This window comes from Paramormyrops kingsleyae, chromosome 25 (assembly GCF_048594095.1).
Source record: "Paramormyrops kingsleyae isolate MSU_618 chromosome 25, PKINGS_0.4, whole genome shotgun sequence".
NCBI classification, from domain to species: Eukaryota; Metazoa; Chordata; class Actinopteri; order Osteoglossiformes; family Mormyridae; genus Paramormyrops; species Paramormyrops kingsleyae.
In genome coordinates this window covers 8,984,975-8,998,631 of record NC_132821.1, presented here as the reverse complement: position 1 = coordinate 8,998,631, position 13,657 = coordinate 8,984,975, and the positions used below count along the sequence as shown (strand labels likewise).

Sequence of the window (13,657 nt, the reverse complement as noted above, 5' to 3'; positions counted from 1 at the left end):
TTACGAAAGGGTCCAAAGCGCAGGACGATCGGACTGGTCGGACAGTAGAGGAATAACGGCAGTGAACCGGCGGCCAGGGTAGTAGAAAGTCAGACAGAATTAGACTGCCATAACAGGATAGGAGATGTAGGACAGAGCTGGACGGTCTCAGTAGTAGGCAGACATTAGGATGGAGATGCTTTTAGTGCAGGTGTAACAGGCCAGTCAACATCAGAGAGTACACTGTGCACATCAGGATACCTAGCTGAAATACCAAAATACTAAGCTGGGTTCGAACCGGCGATCCTCTGATTACAGGCACACAGGATTAGCACACTGAGCCACCCGCTGCTGTGGGTAAGATGACTGAGATCAGTAGACACCTTCCCACCTGATCTGGTAACTCGTTTTAGCTCAATGAGCCTAGGTGGGTCTTAGATGTATATAGACAGTGGCGTAGCGCTTCCGATTGACCGATCGACACGAAATTTGGAGGTTATCTCTGCGGTACAGTCCTACATCAGTGAGCCAAATTTTGTAATGATTGGCTGAAGCATTCCTGAGATATAGCTGTCTGATTGAAATGGGCAAGACAACAGTACAGTCAGGGTGTGGCTGGAGGCTGTATCTTACCAAAAGTTTAAGTTTTTTCTCTAAATCTTTAAAAGGACTGTCTCCTGGTTTTAATGACATCAGATTTATGTATGTTGGGCGAAAATCGGAGGAGGTAAACAAAACAACCTGTTTTCAAACAACTATAAATCATGCAAAAAGGCAAAGATGTAGAACCAAGTTCTATATGCAGTTGAAATTCATCATGACATAGTGAATTGGACTGGCAATAAATTTCAACTGTTGGCTTGACAGGTCTGTAGATATAGGCAGAAATGCAAATCGGGGTGCTGTAGCGCCCCCATCTGACTGACTGGGACGGGTCAGTGAGACTGAGTAGTGGGTAGGAATAGTAATCTTGTTGCCAAATTTGGTCAGTCTAGGACTTACGGTTTAGGCTGGGCATTCAGTTTTAGGGAAGAAAAATAATTATTGTTCAACCCACTGTAGTAATGCCTGAGCACATCTAAATTAACAATAATAGAAGTTTCATTGATCCTCATGGGGAAAACGCCTTCACGTCTCCCCAGCTCACTTCACAGAGGGTATGCTGTGCACATCGGGCTGCCTAGCTCGAGTACCCACCAAAGCTGGGTTCGAACCTGCGACCCTCTGATTACAATCATACAAGTTTAGCCCACTGAGCCACCCGTTGCTGTTGTTAAAACAGGTGAGATCGGTAGACAACTTCTTACCTGATCTGGTAACTCATTTTACCTCAATGAGCCTAGGTGGGTCTTAGATGTATATTGACAGTGGCGTAGCGCTCCTAATTGACCGATCGACACGAAATTTGGAGAGTCTCTCTGGGGTACAGTCCTACATCAGTGAGCCAAATTTTGTAATGATTGGCTGAAGCATCCCTGAGATATAGCTGTCTGATTGAAATGGGCAAGACAACAGTACAGTCAGGGTGTGGCTGGTGGCTGTATCTTACCGAAAGTTTAAGTTATTTCTCTAAATCTTTAAAAGGACTGTCTCCTGGTTTAAATGACAACAGATTTATGTATGTTGGGCGAAAATCCTAGGAGGTTAACAAAATAACCTGTTTTCAAAACAACTATAAATCATGCAAAAAGGCAAAGATGGACAACCAAGTTCTATATGCAGTTGGATTTGTCATGACATAGTGAATTGGACTGGCAATAAATTTCAACTGTTGGCTAGACAGGTCTGCAGATATAGGCAGAAATGCAAATCGGGGTGCTGTAGCGCCCCCATCTGACTGACTGGGACGGGTCAGTGGGCCTGAGTAGTGGGTAGGAATAGGATTCTTGTTGCCAAATTTGGTCAGTCTAGGACTTACGGTTTAGGCTGGGCATTCAGTTTTTGGGAAGAAAAATAATTATTGTTCAACACTCTGGAGTAGTGCCTGAGCACGTCTAAATTAACAATAATAGAAGTTTCATTGATCCTCATGGGGAAAACGCCTTCACGTCTCCCCAGCTCACTTCACGGAGGGTATGCTGTGCACATCGGGCTGCCTAGCTCGAGTACCAACCGAAGCTGGGTTCGAACCTGCGACCCTCTGATTACAAGCATACAAGTTTAGCCCACTGAGCCACCCGTTGCTGTTGTTAAAACAGGTGAGATCGGTAGACACCTTCCTACCTGATCTGGTAACTCATTTTACCTCAATGAGCCTAGGTGGGTCTTAGATGTATATTGACAGTGGCGTAGCGCTCCCAATTGTCCGATCGACACGAAATTTGGAGGGTCTCTCTGTGGTACCGTCCTACATCAGTGAGCCAAATTTTGTAATGATTGGCTGAAGCATTCCTGAGATATAGCTGTCTGATTGAAATGGGCAAGACAACAGTACAGTCAGGGTGTGGCTGGTGGCTGTACCTTACCGAAAGTTTAAGTTTTTTCTGTAAATCTTCAAATTTACTGTCTCCTGGTTTGAATGACAACAGATTTATGTATGTTGGGCGAAAATCCGAGGAGGTTAACAAAATAACCTGTTTTCAAACAACTATAAATCATGCAAAAAGGCAAAGATGGAGAACCAAGTTCTATATGCAGTTGAAATTCGTCATGACATAGTAAATTGGACTGGCAATAAATTTCAACTGTTGGCTTGACAGGTCTGGAGATATAGGCAGAAATGAAAATCGGGGTGCTGTAGCGCCCCCATCTGACTGACTGGGACGGGTCAGTGTTACTGAGTAGTGGGTAGGAATAGTAATCTTGTTGCCAAATTTGGTCAGTCTAGGACTTACGGTTTAGGCTGGGCATTCAGTTTTAGGGAAGAAAAATAATTATTGTTCAACCCTCTGTAGTAGTGCCTGAGCACGTCTAAATTAACAATAATAGAAGTTTCATTGATCCTTGCGGGGAAAACGCCTTCACGTCTCCCCAGCTCACTTCACGGAGGGTATGCTGTGCACATCGGGCTGCCTAGCTTGAGTACCCACCGAAGCTGGGTTCGAACCTGCGACCCTCTGATTACAAGCATACAAGTTTAGCCCACTGAGCCACCCGTTGCTGTGGTCAAAACGGGTGAGATCAGTAGACAACTTCCTACCTGATCTGGTAACTCATTTGAGCTGAATTGGCCTAGGTTGGTCTTAGTAATATAAAAACAGTGGCCATAGCCACTGTTTACAGGGTAGGCTGAGGGTCAGAGGACAAATGTACCAGCTAAATTTGATTTAGATTGGTCATGATTAAGCCAGTCAAATTGCTGCTTGATTTTGATTGGCCGATGGCGGCCACTGTTTCAGGACTCATGACTGCCATTGTACGTGACTGACCTCAGGCTGCATCCTAGTACATACCTTCCAAATTTCAGTTGGATTGGCCAAGGCAGTCAGAAGATATTGGCAGTTTTTAGTTGTAGCGCCCCCTATGGACGAAATGCGGCCCGCCTTGGACGGTGCCCCCAAAATGGTGTAGGGAGGTAGGATTTCAAATTTGGTCAATGTAGACCAAGGCACGGCCAAGTTATAGCCATCAGACCAAAACGGGACAAATTTGGACATTGTTTCGGCGTGGCTAATGGCCGTACAATACAAAAATGTCTCAATTTTTTTAGAAATTCTTGATGAGCTCAGAGTTCTGATTCGTTTGACACCTCATTTGTCTGATTTGGTAGGAGAAGCTATGACTTTAAGAGATAAGTAGTATTTGCAAAATATGCAAATTAGCAAAAAATCTAAGTAGGCGGAGCTTAATGGTCCCATTGACTTTTTGGTAGGGCATGGCCGTCTGTATCAGCAGAAATAAGAATTTCGGTTGTAGGACAAACAGGACAGGAGATATTGACCGAAACGTGTTGGGGGGCGCTACGGCGCCCCCCTCTGGCTGAGTCGGACGGGTCGGACAACCTGAGTAGTGGGTAGGAATACCAATCATCCTACCAAATTTGGTCGGCCTAGGACTTACGGTTTAGGCTGGGCATTGAGTTTTAGGGAAGAAAAATAATAAAAAAAATAAAAATAAAAATAATAATAATCCTAACAAAAACAATAAGGTTCCATAGCACTACGTGCTTTGGACCCTTAACTAGAAACTGCAGGCAGTTACGAAAGGGTCCAAAGCTGAGGACAATCGGACAGGTAGGACAGGTAGGACAACAGAGGAAAAACGGCAGAGAACCGGCAGCCAGGGTAGTAGATAGACAGAATTAGACTGCCATTACAGGATGCAGATTGAACGTAGGTCTAACGGGATAGGAGATGTAGGACAGAGCAGGACTGGTTTTGGGTGAGATGGTCTAAGTAGTAGGTAGAAATTACGATGGAGATTGTTTTAGTTTTGGCGTAACAGGTCAGTCGATGTCAGACACAATGATAAACTATCCGGTGCAGTACCTGAGCCTGTCTAAATTAATAATAATTCAAGCTTCGTTGATCCTCGTGGGGAAAACGCCTTTACGCATCCCTCGACTTGCCTTACGGAGAGTACGCCATGCACATCGGGCTGCCGATAGAACAACTTGACATTTTCACAAGATTCATTCACTAAAGTTTCTACAGGCGATGTATGTTTCATGTCGACGTCTATGAAAACGGTCTTTTGAAAGAGGCAGCTGATGCTTGAAATGCTTCTGTTATTAAAATTTGATATTAATTTTTAACATTAAATAAAGCATTACGGGGTGCAAAGGATTACTGTTATACTAATTGGTCATTGTCAGAGTAGTAATTTACTACTTTCCATTTTAAGAGTTTGGTTAAGTTTTTTGTCAGCAAAATTTGTTTTTACTTGTATGTTGAAGGTTTGCTGCTGTATGTTTGAAGAGTTAGGTGTGTATAATTTAGCGTAAAGAAATAACTTCATAAAGTGGTAAGCTGATTAAGCATTAATTCAGAACAGCCGTAAAGAGGCGTTGTAGCGGCAGCCATTTTGTTTCTTGGTTTCGCTGAGGTAGGTTGACAAAGAGGCCGGGAGCTGTTTTTACGATTTTGATTGGCTGACATACATGACCACTCCCAGGTCTCAGTCATAGGAAGGCTCCTGCCTTGCATTTGACTTCTGGCCTTGCAACAGGTAAGACGCTTCGTATGTGTAATGGTATGTTTTTATTCGTCTATTGACGCTTTGCTGTTTTATAATTGTAGGTGGTTTATTTTGTGGTAAGGTTTTTTAAAAAATATATTTTTAGTTCGGTCTTAGGCAATAGTGTTTGAGCACTAACGTAAGGGTTTGTTTCTGTGGTGTTAAATGCACCACGAAGGGCTGTGGCAGCCATTTTAGGTGTCTTGTTTTTCCTAAGCATGTTCGCATATACGGTCTTAATCACAAATTTAAAGCATAACGGTGCGCAAAGCATTACTGTTATAGTGGTTAGTCAGTGTCGCAGTAGTAATTTACTAGTTTTGTGTCTTAAAGAGTTAGGTTATGTTGTCAACCAAATCTGCTTTTACTTGTTTGTTGATGGTTTGCTGCTGTGTGTTTGTAGAAAGTTTGTAGAATTTAGTGTAAACAACTAACTTCATTAGTTCTAACGAGAGGGACTATTTTTACGTGGAAGTGACTATGCCCTGGCCTGTGCACTAGGGAGGCTAATCCTCTGCATTTTACTACTGAATAGGTAAGCCTGTGTATGAATGTAACGGTCTATCTATTACTTGTTTGTTGGTGGTATCGTGTATTCTGCTTTTAGATTACCTTGTTGTAAGTTGTTTTAGCTATCTTTTGAGTTCAGTGGTTAGGGTGACCATCCAATCCATGTCATGAGGGACATGTATGAGCTATGACAGGATTTGCAAACTACCATTATAACCATTTCAATTAAAAAGAGCTGGAATTAATTTAAGCACCGAGTTCTTGCTGTGTTGATTGGTCAGTCTCGTATAATCATGCATGTGTCACTAATGTTAAAGTGAAACAGCTGGATGAGTCTCTCAATCAAGGAAACCAACTAGTAAAAGTACAAGACAAACCAAACAATTTAGCCGAGTAGGGGGAGCTTTTCAATAAAGTAGTTTTTAAAACCTGAATTAGCTCCTAGTTTTTCTCCTGACATGGATTAGGTGGTCACCCTATATGTATTCCTATTAGGGATAACTACTTTAATGAAAGGCTCCCCCTACTTGGCTAAATTGCTTGGTTTGTCTTGTACTTTTACTAGTTGGTTTCCTTGATTGAAAGACTCATCCAGCTGTTTCACTAACATTAGTGACATGCATGATTATAGGAGATTCCATGTCAAATCATCAGTTTTGGACCACCTCATCACGGATTATAATGAATGCTGATTTGGTCAGATGAGTAACTCGTGAAACTGAAATTAAGTGTGTCTTAGACCAGACAGAGGGAGATTTAAGCAAACAGTTTTAACTTTTTTTTTAGGGGGGACCGAGTATGACTGTGTATATTTACCTTAATGTAAGCTGCACAGAAATAGTACTCATTGTTTTAAAGCTATTGTCCAGCTCTATAGATTGAACAAATTTCTATGCCATCCCCATATGAATAATTGCTATGTAAAAATAATTAAAATGTTAGGTTTTTTTGGTGTTGAATTTCTATTTCAAAATTGATGATTTTTTTTTTACTACAGTTAGCTGATAACGTCATGAACATCTCCAGAAAATTTGGTTTTTGAGTTATTGCTGAGATACGATTACTTTTCTGAAATGTGTATCAAAACCACAAATCCTCACAATGCTGATCAATTTTGGGGGGGGAAACACAGTCAGGATTCATGGTGTTCATGGACAGCAGTCAATATAACAACTGAACTAATCACCAGAACATTTATTTTATGAGATGTTTGTCTGCTTTTCAGGTGGTTGATGCAACATATTTTCCAATGTGCGCTTTGTCCGGTGGTGGGAATGTGCTCCTGTATGTCCGCGCATGTGTCTGTGCGTGCACATCAAAGCAGAACTCCGCCATGCACAATACAGAGAGCAAAGTTAAAACTTTGTCCCTCAATATTGATCCAAGATATGCTCAATTTCAGTTTCATGACTTGATTATCTGACCAAATCACCATGCCAAGTGTCATTGAAATCCGTAATGATGAGGTCAGAAAGTCTGACATGGAATGACCATTATGTTCACCGTGGCTATAAAAAGGTTTAATTGGACATTAAAATGTTCTGTTTGATCTATTTCGTCACTCATGTTAACTCCTATATGCAGTAAGCTTCCTTAGTTTAATGGTCACGCTTTTAGTTCTGATTCGGTTATTACCATTATAATTGGGCAAAATCAGTTCAATCTTTCTATAATGGTTAATCATACCAAAACAGCTGTTGAACTAATTCGATTTTTTTTTAAATCTAATATTGCAATATACATCGTGGAAAGAATAAATGTGTTCCCCCCCCCTCGCAATATCGTGCAGCCCTAACCAGCGTGAAACAAATCTGTGTGGCTGCATAACGTCTCAGCCGTGTTTGTTCACTGGACTTTTGTCAATTTGACTGCTGTGGCTAGATCTTAGTGAGAACCTAATTTATCCTTTTTTAAAACTTTTATTACTAGTTACACATGTTGATAAAGTTCATACCAACCACACTGCTATGATTGGTACAGTGGAAAATGTTTCTGTATGTGTATGGGAAGCTTATCACACTGCTGCATATACTAATGAAATGCTTGTACAATAAATGCACGTCAGTCATTAACTGATGCATGTTGTCTTTGTAGACTTTGAAGAGCTGTCGCATCAAAGGTGAATATTTTGAAGCCGATGTCTTTATCGCCAATTGTGTTTTAGCTTAGGTCAATCAGCTTGAATGACCTTAAAAGGCATATCAAGTTTACATGTTTTCAATAAAGATGACTGGTGGGAAATGTTGACGCAAAGAAACTTGCTTGTCTTTTTTTCTCTGCAGATTTCTGGTGGACTTACAGACTCGAAGACAAAGTGATAGGAGGTATGCTTTGTGCACTTGAACCCTGCATTGCTTGTTCATGTCATACTATTTTACTGCATATATTTGCCATAGCAGTATAGTCGTAGTATTGTAATGGTAATTATCTTACTGCTTAACACGAAACAGCTGTGCCATTGTGTGTTGCATAGACATTGGATGTGTAGTGACAGAGAAGCTGTCACACAATATGAGAAATGGCCACGATACTAATGTTAAGCAGCCAAAATGTATTTGTATCGACGGGATGAGAAATCTGTAGGTCTTTCAATAAATTTTATTAGAGTGACAGGACAAATTGGCATACATGTGAAACATTTAGGTCACTTGGTGTTGAGGCAAAACTTGCTGATGTGTGTGATATGGATGTTTGGCAGTGTGAATTACCTGTTGTAGTGTTTTCTGTCTCTGTTTTAAAAAATCAAGTCATGTGAGACAGATGTATTATAGGTTAAGGAGTGTAAACAGGGCAGAACGTTGTTGGTGTACAGTCTCACAGAAGACCACCATTGGAACCGCTCCTGACAAAACACATCCATATATATGCATTTGACATGACTGCAAAGTAAAGTTGGAAGGAGGTGTGTCTTGTATTTTTTTTTTTCTCCCTCCTGTTCATCTGTAGATGCCTCGCACCAAGGCATCCCGGCGTTCAGCAGCAGCGAAGAAGAGGCTAATGGATAGGCGTCTAGCTACTTGTAGCGATGTTGTGGCTGAGACTGTTGACGGGGTATGCCCTTTTCCCCGACCCAAAATGGAACTGACCGTGACTAATCTGACGAGCCACAACCAACAGCCTGACCCCGCTGCTGCTGCCATCCATGTCGTGGCTAGGACTGATGACGGGGTTAACCCATTTCCCCCCTACCGGAATACCAAAATGGTGATGACTGCGACTCGGCGGACGAGCCACGACCAACAACCTGACCAGGCCGCACAGTCGCGGCCTGTGTCTGTCATGGCTGTGACTGATGACGGGGTTAACCCATTTCCCCCCTCTCGGAATACCAAAATGGTGATGACTGCGACTTTGCCGACTAGCCATGACCACCGGGTTCCCGCCCTGGGTGCCATTTATACGACAGCTGACGAGTTTTGTAGGTCTTGTCCTTCCCCCGGTGAAGGAAAGGCACCGACGGACGAGGCATTCCAGCCCCCTCCTAAAAGAAAGGCTGGAAAAACTGACCCCAAATACTTGAATGAGCCTGATCTTGAACCTGATCTTGAACCTGAACCTGAGCTTGAACTTGAACCTGAGCTTGAACTTGAACTGAAAAGCAACCTGGCACTGCCAAACCATTGCCCAATCCTGGGTCAACAACAACATGTGAACCCTGTAATTGTACCTGTATCCCCTCATTTTCCTCAGGCACCTACAGTGAGAGGCTCATTTCATCAAGGAGACCGACGATTTGGAATCAACGGTAACAAACAGTGTGTGGCTAATAGTTTGATTGCTATAGTAACGTGTAAAATAAAAAATGTTTTAACCTGGTCAGTCACAGACATTGATCAAGTGCTGCTGAATGGAGACGACCTCTACAGTACCATCAGAGACGCTGGGAAAATTCGAGATGCTTCTGGGTATCTGTTTGTCAGAGATCTACCGACAGAGTACTCATTGAATGGTGATACATTTCAAATAAAGTACCACGATGACATGTTTGTTGGATTATTTGGTGTGAGTGAGTATGGAGATATGAGTGATGTTCTTATGTCGGCTGATGAAGCAGTAAGAAGAGTATTCTCACGGTTTGATGCATGTCTTTTTACCCTAAAAGTCAATACCTGTGCTCTCATTAAGCAAAGGTCATGGTATGTGGTGATCGACTCGCATTCCCGACGGGAAGATGGCGCAAGCGAAGCATCGGGCAGAAGCATACTGGCTTACCACTCTAGCCTAGACTCTTTGTTGAACCACATTGCTATCCTGGGCCTGTCTTTAGATGCAACTGGGGAGCAGTTTGAGATTACAGCTGTAAGTGTGAGTGTACCCACCGAAAGCATCGCACAGCAGCATTCCGAAGGTAACTCATCAGTCACCAGACTCGACCAGTTGACCAGCGCACCAGAGACTGGATATGGTACGGTAAGGCTGAATGTGACAGATGATGAAGCGCGTGAGGATGATGTCTATGCTGGTAATGAAGCTGATGTGGTCTTTATCGGTGAGCTGCACAGTGAGCAGTTTTCCTTCAGTCCTTTGACAACGCAGCAGCAAAGACGCCTGTCCTGTAAACTAGGTGTGGTGTACGTCGAGCATGGTCATGTAGACGTGACTGCAGAGTTTCCAATGGGTGATCCTTGCAGAACGATGCCTATCACTGGTGATGGTAACTGCTTTTTCAGGTCTGTGGCTTTTGCTATAACTGGAAGCGAGAGAGAACACAGGAAAATCAGGTGTGCTGTTGTTGCCCACATACTAAGAGATGAATCCAGGTATGCCGCTTGTCTGAGAGAAGGTCACTCTTCCGTCACTGAGTATGTTGCCGCATCACGGATGAAGTACGTTGGTACTTGGGCATCTGAGGTAGAGATTCAAGCTGCTGCCAATCTGCTTGGTGTGCATGTTTTCACATACTCTCATGACAGATGGTTAAAGTACTCCACGTGTCTTGGTTGTGATAGTGATCAGACGGGTATATACCTGAAACATTGTAATGAGTCACATTATGAGGCTGTAACTTGTGTGAAAAGGCTTGATGCTGATGGTTGTGCTGCGACCTGCTCTCAGATTGCCACTTCTGATGTGCCTTCATCGTGTCGTCGGAGACTGGAACGACAGAAAAGACGGTATGAAGTAAGTAAGGTGTACAAGGAGGAACAACTTGAGAGAAGCACAAAGCGCTACCGTGAGAATGAAGTGTACAGAGATCATGTGAAGCAGTCGAGCATCTGTAAGTATGCCACAGACGCTGATCATAGGCAATGTGTGAGACAGTCGAGTGTCAATAAATATGCCACAGACGTTGAACACAGGGAACGTGTCAAGCAGTCGGGTGTGAATAAATATGCCGTAGACATTGAATACAGGGAACGTCTCAAGCAGTCGAGTGTGAATAAATATGCCGTGGACATTGAACACAGGGAGTGTGTCAAGCAGTCTGGTGTGAATAAATATGCTGTAGACATTGAATACAGGGAACGTCTCAAGCAGTCGAGTGTGAATAAATATGCCGTGGACATTGAACACAGGGAGTGTGTCAAGCAGTCTGGTGTGAATAAATATGCTGTAGACATGGAATACAGGGAACGTCTCAAGCAGTCGAGTGTGAATAAATATGCTGTGGACATTGAACACAGGGAGCGTGTCAAGCAGGCGAGTGTCAATAAATATGCCGTAGACATTGAACACAGGGAATGTGTCAAGCAATCTAGTATTGATAGATACAAAACAAACAGCCAGTTTGCTACTGCAGTAAAAAGCAGAAATATTGAAAAACGGGTGAAAGAGAAGGATAAAAGAAAGGATATTAGGTATGTGATTGAACAGTTTAGAGAGAAAATTAATACAGGACCTGTGTACATTTGTTCAGTGTGTCATCGAATGCTGTTTAAACATCAAGTTGTCATATGCAGGAAAGATGAATACTTGAGAAAATCAGAAGGGGTTGCTTTAGTGGCATCGCGGTGTATCACAGATACATATTTGCATAAATGTGTAGATGCCTGTTCTGAAAACTGTAGTGATCTGAGGGGCCCTGCAGGTTCATTGTGGATTTGCTACACATGTCACAGAAAGATTCATGATGGGAGAATTCCAGCTGAGAGTGTCACAAACAATCTAGCCTTACAGCCAGTCCCTACTGAGTTGCAATGTTTAAATTCACTAGAACAGCATCTGATTGGTATGCATATTCCTTTCATGAGGATTGTGTCTTTGCCAAAAGGTGGACAAAATGGTGTTCATGGTCCGGTGACTTGCGTCCCATCTAGCGTTCCAAATGTAGCCCAAGCTTTACCGAGAGTGAACAACGATGACCTTATGATTCGCGTGAAGCTGAAGAGGAAGTTAACTTACAAAGGACACTACAAATATGAATTTGTGCACCCAGAAAAGATAAAGAAGGCCTTGATGTATCTCAGAGAGCATAACAAATTTTACAGTGATATACAGTTCAACAATGATTGGATTAATCCACTACAAAGAACTGAAGACGTCCCTGCTGATGTAAGTGACATACATGATGATGAAGACCATGCTGAAAATAACATGGAAGATGAGGACATGGATGAAACTCTGCATGATAGACAACAACATGGCATGTATATGGATACGTGCCTTCAACCTGTTGACATAGCACAAGAGATCCTGGATCAGCACTTTGACGGAATAATGGCTATGGCACCCGCAGAAGGAAACAATCCAGTGAGGCTTTTGACTGATGAGTCTAATGAGGCTAAATGTTTTCCAGTCCTTTTCCCAAAAGCCACAGGCACTTTTCACGAGAGGAGGAATGAGAAACTGACATTGTCTAGATATTTAAATACAAGGATCCTTAATGCAGATGGACGTTTTGCAAAAAACTTGGACTATATTTTTTATGGGCAATATTTGTCTGAGCTTCAGCAAGTTGTGTCAAATGTGTCCATTGCTGTGAGAAAAGGGTATGATGTCTGGGACAAAAGCACCATCACGTCAGAAACTTTGACAAACGCGGAGTCTCTACGAAGGATGTTGAATTTTGATGAAGGCTACAAATTTCTGAGACCCATCAGAGGCACCCCTGTTTTTTGGCAAAGTGTTCAGAAAGATTTGTTTGCGATGGTGAGACAGCTTGGTATTCCCACATGGTTTTGCTCCTTTTCCTCTGCCGATTTACGCTGGACGGAACTGATGACGGCAATCTTCAAACAAGATGGTATTGATGCACAAAGCGCCGAGCTAGAGTGGTCAGAAAGATGTGCCCTGTTGAAGAATAATCCCGTGACGGCCGCTAGAATGTTTGATCATCGATTTCACTGCTTCCTGAAAGATGTGATCATGTCAGAAGCGCAACCCATCGGCAAAATAGTTGACTACTTCTACAGAGTAGAATTTCAGCAACGGGGATCACCTCACACTCACTGTTTGTTCTGGGTGGAAGATGCACCAAAGGTTGGTAAAGGTGAGGACGACGAAGTAGCAGCTTTCATTGATCGGTATGTGACATGTGAAATGCCCGAGGATGATGATGAAATGCATGAAATCGTATGTAGTGTACAGCAACATAGTAAGAGACACTCGAAAACATGCAAGAAAAAAGGGACAACTTGTAGATTTAATTTCCCACGTCCACCAAGTAACAGGACATTTCTGTCATCACACAAACTTGGAAATGCTGAGTCAGATGGAAAACACCTCAAAAAAGAAGTAGCAGCGGCCATCATGAAGAAAGTGAAGCATGCTCTGCTGAACACTGAGGCCAACTATGACTCTGTTGATTCTTTGTTTGATGCAATTCATCTAAATCAAGAAGTATTTGAAGCCGCTTACTCGAGACTAACAAAGAACACTAGCATCGTTCTGAAGAGAAGACCATGTGAAGTCTGGGTGAACCAATATAACAGAGACCTCCTACGATGTTGGAATGCAAACATGGACATTCAGTTTGTGGTTGATGCATATTCATGTATTGTATACATCATCTCCTACATTTCCAAAGCTGAGAGAGAGATGGGACTGCTCCTGGCAAATGCTCAGAAAGAGGCCTCCCAGCAAGGCAACCTTGATGCGAAAGAAGCTCTTCGAC

At 42.6% G+C, this 13,657-nt stretch overlaps 1 long non-coding RNA gene across 1 annotated transcript; it reads left to right on the top strand.

The window, feature by feature from the left end:
* Nucleotides 1-7,696: 7,696 nt before the first annotated feature.
* Nucleotides 7,697-9,640, top strand: LOC140582986 (uncharacterized). The gene is made up of 3 exons (XR_011985784.1): nucleotides 7,697-7,723; nucleotides 7,887-7,928; nucleotides 8,551-9,640. It is a non-coding gene; the product is annotated as an uncharacterized lncRNA (long non-coding RNA).
* The last annotated feature ends 4,017 nt before the right edge of the window (nucleotides 9,641-13,657 follow it).